At 47.7% G+C, this 13195-nt stretch overlaps 7 non-coding genes and 2 pseudogenes across 7 annotated transcripts; all 9 read right to left on the bottom strand.

Annotated features, from left to right (window-relative positions):
- Positions 1–975: 975 nt before the first annotated feature.
- Positions 976–1166, bottom strand: LOC142279857 (U2 spliceosomal RNA). Its single transcript, XR_012742282.1, has one exon. It is a non-coding gene; the product is annotated as a U2 spliceosomal RNA (small nuclear RNA).
- Positions 1167–2553: 1387 nt separating this feature from the next.
- Positions 2554–2749, bottom strand: LOC142279861 (U2 spliceosomal RNA). The gene has a single exon (XR_012742285.1). It is a non-coding gene; the product is annotated as a U2 spliceosomal RNA (small nuclear RNA).
- Positions 2750–3445: 696 nt separating this feature from the next.
- LOC142279863 (U2 spliceosomal RNA) lies at positions 3446–3587 on the bottom strand (annotated as a pseudogene).
- Positions 3588–4973: 1386 nt separating this feature from the next.
- On the bottom strand, positions 4974–5164 carry LOC142279856 (U2 spliceosomal RNA). The gene has a single exon (XR_012742281.1). It is a non-coding gene; the product is annotated as a U2 spliceosomal RNA (small nuclear RNA).
- A 1387-nt stretch (positions 5165–6551) lies between these two features.
- On the bottom strand, positions 6552–6748 carry LOC142279860 (U2 spliceosomal RNA). The gene has a single exon (XR_012742284.1). It is a non-coding gene; the product is annotated as a U2 spliceosomal RNA (small nuclear RNA).
- Positions 6749–7444: 696 nt separating this feature from the next.
- Positions 7445–7586, bottom strand: LOC142279862 (U2 spliceosomal RNA; annotated as a pseudogene).
- Positions 7587–8973: 1387 nt separating this feature from the next.
- Positions 8974–9164, bottom strand: LOC142279855 (U2 spliceosomal RNA). Its single transcript, XR_012742280.1, has one exon. It is a non-coding gene; the product is annotated as a U2 spliceosomal RNA (small nuclear RNA).
- A 1387-nt stretch (positions 9165–10551) lies between these two features.
- Positions 10552–10742, bottom strand: LOC142279853 (U2 spliceosomal RNA). The gene has a single exon (XR_012742278.1). It is a non-coding gene; the product is annotated as a U2 spliceosomal RNA (small nuclear RNA).
- Positions 10743–12494: 1752 nt separating this feature from the next.
- On the bottom strand, positions 12495–12685 carry LOC142279851 (U2 spliceosomal RNA). The gene has a single exon (XR_012742277.1). It is a non-coding gene; the product is annotated as a U2 spliceosomal RNA (small nuclear RNA).
- Between the last annotated feature and the right edge of the window lie 510 nt (positions 12686–13195).

The raw sequence follows: 13195 nt of genomic DNA, 5'->3' as shown, positions 1-13195 counted from the left end.
CACCCGCTTCCCTTCTCCTGTCATCCCCCTACCACCCGGGAAAAAAAGAGATTGCCCCCTCCTTCCACTAGCCCACCCTCCCACCCAAAGAACAACTTCTTCTGCGCAGCTTGTTTTCTAGGCAGCAGCGCTATTGTGATGTCATCGGGGGGCATTGTGACAAGCCGCCAGTGTTCCGTCTCTTCATGTTGTGCACAGTTCAAACGGAAAATACATCAACAGGCAGACTACAGAAAAGCTTACTATCAAAGGTTAGAGGGGGGCTTTCTCAGAGGGCTTTTTACAGTTTTTCTATTCCCAATTAGCCGTTTAAGTGTACTTATTGAAAGTAGTAATTCTTTCATAGGCCGCCCTTTCTTAGTATTTGACGTTCCTTATATTGCGGTATGAGGCTTCGCAGTAGGTTGCAAACATTCATCACCCATGACTGTCCCCAATTGAGCTCAGAAGCTCAATGTCTATCATGACCTCTCTTTTAGAATGTCCAAGAGCAAGCAAACTATTCCTCCAGGAGAGGGCGCCAACAGACTACTAAAGAGATCATCATTACTCAAAGAAAACCCCAAAAACCAATGCATGATAGGAATAAACAGGTAACTTTCTTTGGAGTGGAAGCGGAGAGATCGCACCAGATGCCAATTCTAGATGTTATCACACCTGTGGTCACTGCAGCAGCAGGTGAATCCACTTTGTCCAAAAGGGATCTATTCCATTCAATTGCAAATGATCTAGATAAGACAGAGAACTGCAGCACGGGGACATAGCCGAGTTGGTCAGGTTGAGTGGTGATGAGTTTGCTATTTGGATGAATAAAGAAAGTCAAAAGTGTGAAAGATAAAAAACAAAAGGAGGAAGTGTGAAAAGTGAATGGGCCAAATTGAGGTGCATATGAAGACGTATGCTTTCTTCCAATTCATTAAATCGGGCTAATATGAATCAGGTGAATTGAGTTCTGCTTTTGGAAACTGGGTTAAGAAGGGGTGCACCGTTCCTGGAGGTACTGCAATACCAGGTCAATGCGTGGAGTGGACAGAGCAAGCTCTTTTTCCATCTCCCTGTTCTAAAAATCCATTTAATATATGGTCCCCAGATAGGGGACGTATCAGATATTAAACTGATAAGAACAGATACTACACTTGATCTTAGCCAAAAGGCCGAGAAGCGATAACCAGAATTGGTTTGGGCCTCGAGTGGCACCCTGGCCTATGCCGGACACATCTTAGGGAGAGAGAGCGAGAGGGAGACAAACCCACGCCTACACAAGACATTTTGTCACCCAAGCCAACCCTTGAAAAGGCTGCTTTGCAGAGCCAAAACAAGAAGAATGGTGCGTTTTGCAGCCGCCGCCCACTGCAATGAATCTGAATAACTCCTCCTTTAGGGCGCAAGCAACTCCCCTCCCCCTTGCAGTCTTTCCAATTCACGATACAAAAAGACGGACAGGACAGGTTGCCTGACTTTCCGTCACTGCCACCCTTTGCCATCCTTACCCGTAGAAAGCCCTTTCATCATCCCCAAACCCTAATCTTTTCCCTTTCCTTCCCAGCCCCCAAACCCTGCCCTCTGTACCTTTCTCACCACCCGCTTCCCTTCTCCTGTCATCCCCCTACCACCCGGGAAAAAAAGAGATTGCCCCCTCCTTCCACTAGCCCACCCTCCCACCCAAAGAACAACTTCTTCTGCGCAGCTTGTTTTCTAGGCAGCAGCGCTATTGTGATGTCATCGGGGGGCATTGTGACAAGCCGCCAGTGTTCCGTCTCTTCATGTTGTGCACAGTTCAAACGGAAAATACATCAACAGGCAGACTACAGAAAAGCTTACTATCAAAGGTTAGAGGGGGGCTTTCTCAGAGGGCTTTTTACAGTTTTTCTATTCCCAATTAGCCGTTTAAGTGTACTTATTGAAAGTAGTAATTCTTTCATAGGCCGCCCTTTCTTAGTATTTGACGTTCCTTATATTGCGGTATGAGGCTTCGCAGTAGGTTGCAAACATTCATCACCCATGACTGTCCCCAATTGAGCTCAGAAGCTCAATGTCTATCATGACCTCTCTTTTAGAATGTCCAAGAGCAAGCAAACTATTCCTCCAGGAGAGGGCGCCAACAGACTACTAAAGAGATCATCATTACTCAAAGAAAACCCCAAAAACCAATGCATGATAGGAATAAACAGGTAACTTTCTTTGGAGTGGAAGCGGAGAGATCGCACCAGATGCCAATTCTAGATGTTATCACACCTGTGGTCACTGCAGCAGCAGGTGAATCCACTTTGTCCAAAAGGGATCTATTCCATTCAATTGCAAATGATCTAGATAAGACAGAGAACTGCAGCACGGGGACATAGCCGAGTTGGTCAGGTTGAGTGGTGATGAGTTTGCTATTTGGATGAATAAAGAAAGTCAAAAGTGTGAAAGATAAAAAACAAAAGGAGGAAGTGTGAAAAGTGAATGGGCCAAATTGAGGTGCATATGAAGACGTATGCTTTCTTCCAATTCATTAAATCGGGCTAATATGAATCAGGTGAATTGAGTTCTGCTTTTGGAAACTGGGTTAAGAAGGGGTGCACCGTTCCTGGAGGTACTGCAATACCAGGTCAATGCGTGGAGTGGACAGAGCAAGCTCTTTTTCCATCTCCCTGTTCTAAAAATCCATTTAATATATGGTCCCCAGATAGGGGACGTATCAGATATTAAACTGATAAGAACAGATTTTTGATTTAATGAAGCTTTCCAAAGCACCGCAAAAATGCATGACCGAAGTCACACCAAAAACAGTGCAAAGGCTAGGATTCGTGTGGACCCCTCCGTGAGAAGAGGATCCCCAAAAATCAACCCCGTCCCTCCGAGCCAGAAGGCCACAGCGAGGGTCAGGGATCTTCGGTGCTCCCCCAAGCCGAAGCCTGGTTGAGCCTTGTTGTTGCTCCCAGCGTCCACCGAGGCATCTTACCCAAGTGGAGTAGGGAGCTACTAGTCGTTGGTTTCGCAGCCGAGACTGCCCGGACCGTCAACCGGTGTTGGTTTCTCAGCCCAAGGCTGACCGGACCTCCAACCGGGTGTTGGTTTCTCAGCCCAAGGCTGACCGGACCTCCAACCGGGTGTTGGTTTCTCAGCCCAAGGCTAACCGGACCTCCAACCGGGTGTTGGTTTCTCAGCCAAAGCTGACCCGGACCTCCAACCGGGTGTTGGTTTCTCAGCCCAAAGCTGACCGGACCTCCGACCGGGATTATAAAAATTTCCCTTCTTAGCCAGAAGGCCGGGATAGGGCAATATGCTTGGAAAGTATGAATAGGCAAGGCGCGGCGTGCGACAGAGTCTGAGGCTTACCAGGGTCCCAACCTAGCAAGTTCAGACTCCCTCCAGGGTGTCCATTCCTGGGGCACATTGCACCATAACCCCACACTTACTCAGTCTAATAGCCTCGATCCTGGTAGGGCCATGGTTTCCTCTAGATGGATATACTATCCTCCCAAAGTACTAACAAGCGCAACCTTCCAGTGTGCATTGCATCATTGTACTAAGGTGGCCGGAGCCTTAAACCACCTTTTCGAACGATACTACACTTGATCTTAGCCAAAAGGCCGAGAAGCGATAACCAGAATTGGTTTGGGCCTCGAGTGGCACCCTGGCCTATGCCGGACACATCTTAGGGAGAGAGAGCGAGAGGGAGACAAACCCACGCCTACACAAGACATTTTGTCACCCAAGCCAACCCTTGAAAAGGCTGCTTTGCAGAGCCAAAACAAGAAGAATGGTGCGTTTTGCAGCCGCCGCCCACTGCAATGAATCTGAATAACTCCTCCTTTAGGGCGCAAGCAACTCCCCTCCCCCTTGCAGTCTTTCCAATTCACGATACAAAAAGACGGACAGGACAGGTTGCCTGACTTTCCGTCACTGCCACCCTTTGCCATCCTTACCCGTAGAAAGCCCTTTCATCATCCCCAAACCCTAATCTTTTCCCTTTCCTTCCCAGCCCCCAAACCCTGCCCTCTGTACCTTTCTCACCACCCGCTTCCCTTCTCCTGTCATCCCCCTACCACCCGGGAAAAAAAGAGATTGCCCCCTCCTTCCACTAGCCCACCCTCCCACCCAAAGAACAACTTCTTCTGCGCAGCTTGTTTTCTAGGCAGCAGCGCTATTGTGATGTCATCGGGGGGCATTGTGACAAGCCGCCAGTGTTCCGTCTCTTCATGTTGTGCACAGTTCAAACGGAAAATACATCAACAGGCAGACTACAGAAAAGCTTACTATCAAAGGTTAGAGGGGGCTTTCTCAGAGGGCTTTTTACAGTTTTTCTATTCCCAATTAGCCGTTTAAGTGTACTTATTGAAAGTAGTAATTCTTTCATAGGCCGCCCTTTCTTAGTATTTGACGTTCCTTATATTGCGGTATGAGGCTTCGCAGTAGGTTGCAAACATTCATCACCCATGACTGTCCCCAATTGAGCTCAGAAGCTCAATGTCTATCATGACCTCTCTTTTAGAATGTCCAAGAGCAAGCAAACTATTCCTCCAGGAGAGGGCGCCAACAGACTACTAAAGAGATCATCATTACTCAAAGAAAACCCCAAAAACCAATGCATGATAGGAATAAACAGGTAACTTTCTTTGGAGTGGAAGCGGAGAGATCGCACCAGATGCCAATTCTAGATGTTATCACACCTGTGGTCACTGCAGCAGCAGGTGAATCCACTTTGTCCAAAAGGGATCTATTCCATTCAATTGCAAATGATCTAGATAAGACAGAGAACTGCAGCACGGGGACATAGCCGAGTTGGTCAGGTTGAGTGGTGATGAGTTTGCTATTTGGATGAATAAAGAAAGTCAAAAGTGTGAAAGATAAAAAACAAAAGGAGGAAGTGTGAAAAGTGAATGGGCCAAATTGAGGTGCATATGAAGACGTATGCTTTCTTCCAATTCATTAAATCGGGCTAATATGAATCAGGTGAATTGAGTTCTGCTTTTGGAAACTGGGTTAAGAAGGGGTGCACCGTTCCTGGAGGTACTGCAATACCAGGTCAATGCGTGGAGTGGACAGAGCAAGCTCTTTTTCCATCTCCCTGTTCTAAAAATCCATTTAATATATGGTCCCCAGATAGGGGACGTATCAGATATTAAACTGATAAGAACAGATACTACACTTGATCTTAGCCAAAAGGCCGAGAAGCGATAACCAGAATTGGTTTGGGCCTCGAGTGGCACCCTGGCCTATGCCGGACACATCTTAGGGAGAGAGAGCGAGAGGGAGACAAACCCACGCCTACACAAGACATTTTGTCACCCAAGCCAACCCTTGAAAAGGCTGCTTTGCAGAGCCAAAACAAGAAGAATGGTGCGTTTTGCAGCCGCCGCCCACTGCAATGAATCTGAATAACTCCTCCTTTAGGGCGCAAGCAACTCCCCTCCCCCTTGCAGTCTTTCCAATTCACGATACAAAAAGACGGACAGGACAGGTTGCCTGACTTTCCGTCACTGCCACCCTTTGCCATCCTTACCCGTAGAAAGCCCTTTCATCATCCCCAAACCCTAATCTTTTCCCTTTCCTTCCCAGCCCCCAAACCCTGCCCTCTGTACCTTTCTCACCACCCGCTTCCCTTCTCCTGTCATCCCCCTACCACCCGGGAAAAAAAGAGATTGCCCCCTCCTTCCACTAGCCCACCCTCCCACCCAAAGAACAACTTCTTCTGCGCAGCTTGTTTTCTAGGCAGCAGCGCTATTGTGATGTCATCGGGGGGCATTGTGACAAGCCGCCAGTGTTCCGTCTCTTCATGTTGTGCACAGTTCAAACGGAAAATACATCAACAGGCAGACTACAGAAAAGCTTACTATCAAAGGTTAGAGGGGGGCTTTCTCAGAGGGCTTTTTACAGTTTTTCTATTCCCAATTAGCCGTTTAAGTGTACTTATTGAAAGTAGTAATTCTTTCATAGGCCGCCCTTTCTTAGTATTTGACGTTCCTTATATTGCGGTATGAGGCTTCGCAGTAGGTTGCAAACATTCATCACCCATGACTGTCCCCAATTGAGCTCAGAAGCTCAATGTCTATCATGACCTCTCTTTTAGAATGTCCAAGAGCAAGCAAACTATTCCTCCAGGAGAGGGCGCCAACAGACTACTAAAGAGATCATCATTACTCAAAGAAAACCCCAAAAACCAATGCATGATAGGAATAAACAGGTAACTTTCTTTGGAGTGGAAGCGGAGAGATCGCACCAGATGCCAATTCTAGATGTTATCACACCTGTGGTCACTGCAGCAGCAGGTGAATCCACTTTGTCCAAAAGGGATCTATTCCATTCAATTGCAAATGATCTAGATAAGACAGAGAACTGCAGCACGGGGACATAGCCGAGTTGGTCAGGTTGAGTGGTGATGAGTTTGCTATTTGGATGAATAAAGAAAGTCAAAAGTGTGAAAGATAAAAAACAAAAGGAGGAAGTGTGAAAAGTGAATGGGCCAAATTGAGGTGCATATGAAGACGTATGCTTTCTTCCAATTCATTAAATCGGGCTAATATGAATCAGGTGAATTGAGTTCTGCTTTTGGAAACTGGGTTAAGAAGGGGTGCACCGTTCCTGGAGGTACTGCAATACCAGGTCAATGCGTGGAGTGGACAGAGCAAGCTCTTTTTCCATCTCCCTGTTCTAAAAATCCATTTAATATATGGTCCCCAGATAGGGGACGTATCAGATATTAAACTGATAAGAACAGATTTTTTGATTTAATGAAGCTTTCCAAAGCACCGCAAAAATGCATGACCGAAGTCACACCAAAAACAGTGCAAAGGCTAGGATTCGTGTGGACCCCTCCGTGAGAAGAGGATCCCCAAAAATCAACCCCGTTCCTCCGAGCCAGAAGGCCACAGCGAGGGTCAGGGATCTTCGGTGCTCCCCCAAGCCGAAGCCTGGTTGAGCCTTGTTGTTGCTCCCAGCGTCCACCGAGGCATCTTACCCAAGTGGAGTAGGGAGCTACTAGTCGTTGGTTTCGCAGCCGAGACTGCCCGGACCGTCAACCGGTGTTGGTTTCTCAGCCCAAGGCTGACCGGACCTCCAACCGGGTGTTGGTTTCTCAGCCCAAGGCTGACCGGACCTCCAACCGGGTGTTGGTTTCTCAGCCCAAGGCTAACCGGACCTCCAACCGGTGTTGGTTTCTCAGCCAAAGCTGACCCGGACCTCCAACCGGGTGTTGGTTTCTCAGCCCAAAGCTGACCGGACCTCCGACCGGGATTATAAAAATTTCCCTTCTTAGCCAGAAGGCCGGGATAGGGCAATATGCTTGGAAAGTATGAATAGGCAAGGCGCGGCGTGCGACAGAGTCTGAGGCTTACCAGGGTCCCAACCTAGCAAGTTCAGACTCCCTCCAGGGTGTCCATTCCTGGGGCACATTGCACCATAACCCCCACACTTACTCAGTCTAATAGCCTCGATCCTGGTAGGGCCATGGTTTTCTCTAGATGGATATACTATCCTCCCAAAGTACTAACAAGCGCAACCTTCCAGTGTGCATTGCATCATTGTACTAAGGTGGCCGGAGCCTTAAACCACCTTTTCGAACGATACTACACTTGATCTTAGCCAAAAGGCCGAGAAGCGATAACCAGAATTGGTTTGGGCCTCGAGTGGCACCCTGGCCTATGCCGGACACATCTTAGGGAGAGAGAGCGAGAGGGAGACAAACCCACGCCTACACAAGACATTTTGTCACCCAAGCCAACCCTTGAAAAGGCTGCTTTGCAGAGCCAAAACAAGAAGAATGGTGCGTTTTGCAGCCGCCGCCCACTGCAATGAATCTGAATAACTCCTCCTTTAGGGCGCAAGCAACTCCCCTCCCCCTTGCAGTCTTTCCAATTCACGATACAAAAAGACGGACAGGACAGGTTGCCTGACTTTCCGTCACTGCCACCCTTTGCCATCCTTACCCGTAGAAAGCCCTTTCATCATCCCCAAACCCTAATCTTTTCCCTTTCCTTCCCAGCCCCCAAACCCTGCCCTCTGTACCTTTCTCACCACCCGCTTCCCTTCTCCTGTCATCCCCCTACCACCCGGGAAAAAAAGAGATTGCCCCCTCCTTCCACTAGCCCACCCTCCCACCCAAAGAACAACTTCTTCTGCGCAGCTTGTTTTCTAGGCAGCAGCGCTATTGTGATGTCATCGGGGGGCATTGTGACAAGCCGCCAGTGTTCCGTCTCTTCATGTTGTGCACAGTTCAAACGGAAAATACATCAACAGGCAGACTACAGAAAAGCTTACTATCAAAGGTTAGAGGGGGGCTTTCTCAGAGGGCTTTTTACAGTTTTTCTATTCCCAATTAGCCGTTTAAGTGTACTTATTGAAAGTAGTAATTCTTTCATAGGCCGCCCTTTCTTAGTATTTGACGTTCCTTATATTGCGGTATGAGGCTTCGCAGTAGGTTGCAAACATTCATCACCCATGACTGTCCCCAATTGAGCTCAGAAGCTCAATGTCTATCATGACCTCTCTTTTAGAATGTCCAAGAGCAAGCAAACTATTCCTCCAGGAGAGGGCGCCAACAGACTACTAAAGAGATCATCATTACTCAAAGAAAACCCCAAAAACCAATGCATGATAGGAATAAACAGGTAACTTTCTTTGGAGTGGAAGCGGAGAGATCGCACCAGATGCCAATTCTAGATGTTATCACACCTGTGGTCACTGCAGCAGCAGGTGAATCCACTTTGTCCAAAAGGGATCTATTCCATTCAATTGCAAATGATCTAGATAAGACAGAGAACTGCAGCACGGGGACATAGCCGAGTTGGTCAGGTTGAGTGGTGATGAGTTTGCTATTTGGATGAATAAAGAAAGTCAAAAGTGTGAAAGATAAAAAACAAAAGGAGGAAGTGTGAAAAGTGAATGGGCCAAATTGAGGTGCATATGAAGACGTATGCTTTCTTCCAATTCATTAAATCGGGCTAATATGAATCAGGTGAATTGAGTTCTGCTTTTGGAAACTGGGTTAAGAAGGGGTGCACCGTTCCTGGAGGTACTGCAATACCAGGTCAATGCGTGGAGTGGACAGAGCAAGCTCTTTTTCCATCTCCCTGTTCTAAAAATCCATTTAATATATGGTCCCCAGATAGGGGACGTATCAGATATTAAACTGATAAGAACAGATACTACACTTGATCTTAGCCAAAAGGCCGAGAAGCGATAACCAGAATTGGTTTGGGCCTCGAGTGGCACCCTGGCCTATGCCGGACACATCTTAGGGAGAGAGAGCGAGAGGGAGACAAACCCACGCCTACACAAGACATTTTGTCACCCAAGCCAACCCTTGAAAAGGCTGCTTTGCAGAGCCAAAACAAGAAGAATGGTGCGTTTTGCAGCCGCCGCCCACTGCAATGAATCTGAATAACTCCTCCTTTAGGGCGCAAGCAACTCCCCTCCCCCTTGCAGTCTTTCCAATTCACGATACAAAAAGACGGACAGGACAGGTTGCCTGACTTTCCGTCACTGCCACCCTTTGCCATCCTTACCCGTAGAAAGCCCTTTCATCATCCCCAAACCCTAATCTTTTCCCTTTCCTTCCCAGCCCCCAAACCCTGCCCTCTGTACCTTTCTCACCACCCGCTTCCCTTCTCCTGTCATCCCCCTACCACCCGGGAAAAAAAGAGATTGCCCCCTCCTTCCACTAGCCCACCCTCCCACCCAAAGAACAACTTCTTCTGCGCAGCTTGTTTTCTAGGCAGCAGCGCTATTGTGATGTCATCGGGGGGCATTGTGACAAGCCGCCAGTGTTCCGTCTCTTCATGTTGTGCACAGTTCAAACGGAAAATACATCAACAGGCAGACTACAGAAAAGCTTACTATCAAAGGTTAGAGGGGGGCTTTCTCAGAGGGCTTTTTACAGTTTTTCTATTCCCAATTAGCCGTTTAAGTGTACTTATTGAAAGTAGTAATTCTTTCATAGGCCGCCCTTTCTTAGTATTTGACGTTCCTTATATTGCGGTATGAGGCTTCGCAGTAGGTTGCAAACATTCATCACCCATGACTGTCCCCAATTGAGCTCAGAAGCTCAATGTCTATCATGACCTCTCTTTTAGAATGTCCAAGAGCAAGCAAACTATTCCTCCAGGAGAGGGCGCCAACAGACTACTAAAGAGATCATCATTACTCAAAGAAAACCCCAAAAACCAATGCATGATAGGAATAAACAGGTAACTTTCTTTGGAGTGGAAGCGGAGAGATCGCACCAGATGCCAATTCTAGATGTTATCACACCTGTGGTCACTGCAGCAGCAGGTGAATCCACTTTGTCCAAAAGGGATCTATTCCATTCAATTGCAAATGATCTAGATAAGACAGAGAACTGCAGCACGGGGACATAGCCGAGTTGGTCAGGTTGAGTGGTGATGAGTTTGCTATTTGGATGAATAAAGAAAGTCAAAAGTGTGAAAGATAAAAAACAAAAGGAGGAAGTGTGAAAAGTGAATGGGCCAAATTGAGGTGCATATGAAGACGTATGCTTTCTTCCAATTCATTAAATCGGGCTAATATGAATCAGGTGAATTGAGTTCTGCTTTTGGAAACTGGGTTAAGAAGGGGTGCACCGTTCCTGGAGGTACTGCAATACCAGGTCAATGCGTGGAGTGGACAGAGCAAGCTCTTTTTCCATCTCCCTGTTCTAAAAATCCATTTAATATATGGTCCCCAGATAGGGGACGTATCAGATATTAAACTGATAAGAACAGATACTACACTTGATCTTAGCCAAAAGGCCGAGAAGCGATAACCAGAATTGGTTTGGGCCTCGAGTGGCACCCTGGCCTATGCCGGACACATCTTAGGGAGAGAGAGCGAGAGGGAGACAAACCCACGCCTACACAAGACATTTTGTCACCCAAGCCAACCCTTGAAAAGGCTGCTTTGCAGAGCCAAAACAAGAAGAATGGTGCGTTTTGCAGCCGCCGCCCACTGCAATGAATCTGAATAACTCCTCCTTTAGGGCGCAAGCAACTCCCCTCCCCCTTGCAGTCTTTCCAATTCACGATACAAAAAGACGGACAGGACAGGTTGCCTGACTTTCCGTCACTGCCACCCTTTGCCATCCTTACCCGTAGAAAGCCCTTTCATCATCCCCAAACCCTAATCTTTTCCCTTTCCTTCCCAGCCCCCAAACCCTGCCCTCTGTACCTTTCTCACCACCCGCTTCCCTTCTCCTGTCATCCCCCTACCACCCGGGAAAAAAAGAGATTGCCCCCTCCTTCCACTAGCCCACCCTCCCACCCAAAGAACAACTTCTTCTGCGCAGCTTGTTTTCTAGGCAGCAGCGCTATTGTGATGTCATCGGGGGGCATTGTGACAAGCCGCCAGTGTTCCGTCTCTTCATGTTGTGCACAGTTCAAACGGAAAATACATCAACAGGCAGACTACAGAAAAGCTTACTATCAAAGGTTAGAGGGGGGCTTTCTCAGAGGGCTTTTTACAGTTTTTCTATTCCCAATTAGCCGTTTAAGTGTACTTATTGAAAGTAGTAATTCTTTCATAGGCCGCCCTTTCTTAGTATTTGACGTTCCTTATATTGCGGTATGAGGCTTCGCAGTAGGTTGCAAACATTCATCACCCATGACTGTCCCCAATTGAGCTCAGAAGCTCAATGTCTATCATGACCTCTCTTTTAGAATGTCCAAGAGCAAGCAAACTATTCCTCCAGGAGAGGGCGCCAACAGACTACTAAAGAGATCATCATTACTCAAAGAAAACCCCAAAAACCAATGCATGATAGGAATAAACAGGTAACTTTCTTTGGAGTGGAAGCGGAGAGATCGCACCAGATGCCAATTCTAGATGTTATCACACCTGTGGTCACTGCAGCAGCAGGTGAATCCACTTTGTCCAAAAGGGATCTATTCCATTCAATTGCAAATGATCTAGATAAGACAGAGAACTGCAGCACGGGGACATAGCCGAGTTGGTCAGGTTGAGTGGTGATGAGTTTGCTATTTGGATGAATAAAGAAAGTCAAAAGTGTGAAAGATAAAAAACAAAAGGAGGAAGTGTGAAAAGTGAATGGGCCAAATTGAGGTGCATATGAAGACGTATGCTTTCTTCCAATTCATTAAATCGGGCTAAGGCTATGTGCGCACGTTGCGTACAAGCCCTGCAGAAATTTCTGCAGCGATCTGAAGAGCACATGTGCGCTTTAGATCGCTGCAGAAATGTCCGTAGTGAGCGCCGATTCCATGCGCTCTGCCTGCAGCTCCTGCCATAGACAGAGCAGGAGCTGCCGGCAAAGCGCAGGAAAGAAGTGACATGTCACTTCTTTTTGCGCAGCGCTTCGGCAGTAGCCGAAGCGCTGCGCTCTTAAACGCCACGTGCGCACGGCCCCTGCACAGTCTCCATAGACTGTGCAGGGGACGCAGGACGCATGCAGTTACGCTGCGCTACAAAGCGCAGCGTAACTGCATGTTTTTACGCGACGTGCGCACATAGCCTTATATGAATCAGGTGAATTGAGTTCTGCTTTTGGAAACTGGGTTAAGAAGGGGTGCACCGTTCCTGGAGGTACTGCAATACCAGGTCAATGCGTGGAGTGGACAGAGCAAGCTCTTTTTCCATCTCCCTGTTCTAAAAATCCATTTAATATATGGTCCCCAGATAGGGGACGTATCAGATATTAAACTGATAAGAACAGATACTACACTTGATCTTAGCCAAAAGGCCGAGAAGCGATAACCAGAATTGGTTTGGGCCTCGAGTGGCACCCTGGCCTATGCCGGACACATCTTAGGGAGAGAGAGCGAGAGGGAGACAAACCCACGCCTACACAAGACATTTTGTCACCCAAGCCAACCCTTGAAAAGGCTGCTTTGCAGAGCCAAAACAAGAAGAATGGTGCGTTTTGCAGCCGCCGCCCACTGCAATGAATCTGAATAACTCCTCCTTTAGGGCGCAAGCAACTCCCCTCCCCCTTGCAGTCTTTCCAATTCACGATACAAAAAGACGGACAGGACAGGTTGCCTGACTTTCCGTCACTGCCACCCTTTGCCATCCTTACCCGTAGAAAGCCCTTTCATCATCCCCAAACCCTAATCTTTTCCCTTTCCTTCCCAGCCCCCAAACCCTGCCCTCTGTACCTTTCTCACCACCCGCTTCCCTTCTCCTGTCATCCCCCTACCACCCGGGAAAAAAAGAGATTGCCCCCTCCTTCCACTAGCCCACCCTCCCACCCAAAGAACAACTT

This window comes from Anomaloglossus baeobatrachus, unplaced genomic scaffold, assembly GCF_048569485.1.
Source record: "Anomaloglossus baeobatrachus isolate aAnoBae1 unplaced genomic scaffold, aAnoBae1.hap1 Scaffold_4410, whole genome shotgun sequence".
Lineage (NCBI taxonomy): Eukaryota > Metazoa > Chordata > Amphibia > Anura > Aromobatidae > Anomaloglossus > Anomaloglossus baeobatrachus.
The sequence above is the reverse complement of the archived record's forward strand: the minus strand, read 5'-3'. Positions and strand labels throughout refer to the sequence as shown.